Below are 1427 nucleotides of genomic sequence, written 5' to 3' on the forward strand. Positions count from 1 at the left end.
TTTTTTTTTTTTTTTTTTTTTTTTTTTTTTGAGATGGAGTCTTGCGCCGTGGCCCAGGCTGGAGTGCAGTGACACAATCTCGGCTCACTGCAAGCTCTGCCTCCCGGATTCACGCCATTCTCCTGCCTCAGCCTCCCGAGTAGCTGGGACTACAGGCGCCCGCCACCACGCCCCGCTAATTTTTTTGTAGTTTTTAGTGGAGACGGGGGTTTCACTGTGTTAGCCAGGATGGTCTCGATCTCCTGACCTCCTGATCCACCCACCTCGGCCTCCCAAAGTGCTAGGATTACAGGCGCAAGCCACCGCGCCTGGCCTAATGGAGTTTTTAAAAACACACAAGAGCTCAGTGATACCTCAGTCTACATGAAAAGTCCTGCAAGTATGATGGATCCGCCACCAAACCCAATCAGCATATTCACAGTCTTACCATACAGTGAGCATGCATTTCAACTCATGCTTTGGGAAATGTCAGTAGTCAGAGCCCCAAAGCAATCAACCACTAATTCATAGTATACCAAAACGCTTCCTTGTTATTTATTTTTGACACAGGGACTCTTTTAAAACTCCAGAGAAAGCTACAAAGAATGCACACAATTTTTCATATACTTGGGAGGGATTTATAGAACCAATGTGCCGTCTTAAGCAAAGACATGATAAATGTTGACTTGATCTCCTATCCCAAAAGGCATCATTCATCTTCACAGCCTTAGATTTTGCAATGGATTCTTAGATAAGACACCAAAAGCATAAGCAATGAAAGAAAAAAATGGATAAATTAGACTTTATCAAAATTAAAAACTTTAATGCCCCAAAGGACTCTATTAGGAAAATGAAAACACAACCTACAGAAGGGCCAATATGTGAAAATCAGATATCTGATAAGGGTCTAGTATCCAGAATGCATACAGAACTCCAGTCATTTTACATTAGGAGACCATCTCAACAAAACAATAACCCAACTAAAAAATGGGTAAACAACTTCAGTAGACATTTCTCCAAAGACAATATACAGATGGCCAATAAGCACATGAAAAGATGTTCAACATCACTAATCATTAGGGAAATACAAAATTACACTGAGATACCACCTCACACCCACCAGGATGTCTACTATAAAAAAAAAAAAAAAAAAAAAAAAAAAAAAAAAAAAAAAAAAAAAAAACAAAAAAAAAAAAAAAAAAAAAAAAAAAAAAAAAAAAAAAAAAAAAAAACAGAAAATAATAAGTGTAAGCAATGATATGGAAAAATTAGAACCCTTGTACATTACAGTTTGGAAGTTCCTAAACAGGCTACACATAGAATTACCTTACGATCGAGCAATTCCACTCCTAGGTGTATACCAAAAAGAATTGAAAATAGGGACTCAAACAGATATTTGTACACCAATGTTTCTTGCAACATTATTCACAATAGCCAGAAAAGGTGGA

The sequence above is a fragment of the Piliocolobus tephrosceles genome, chromosome 2 (assembly GCF_002776525.5).
Source record: "Piliocolobus tephrosceles isolate RC106 chromosome 2, ASM277652v3, whole genome shotgun sequence".
In the NCBI taxonomy this organism is placed as follows: Eukaryota; Metazoa; Chordata; class Mammalia; order Primates; family Cercopithecidae; genus Piliocolobus; species Piliocolobus tephrosceles.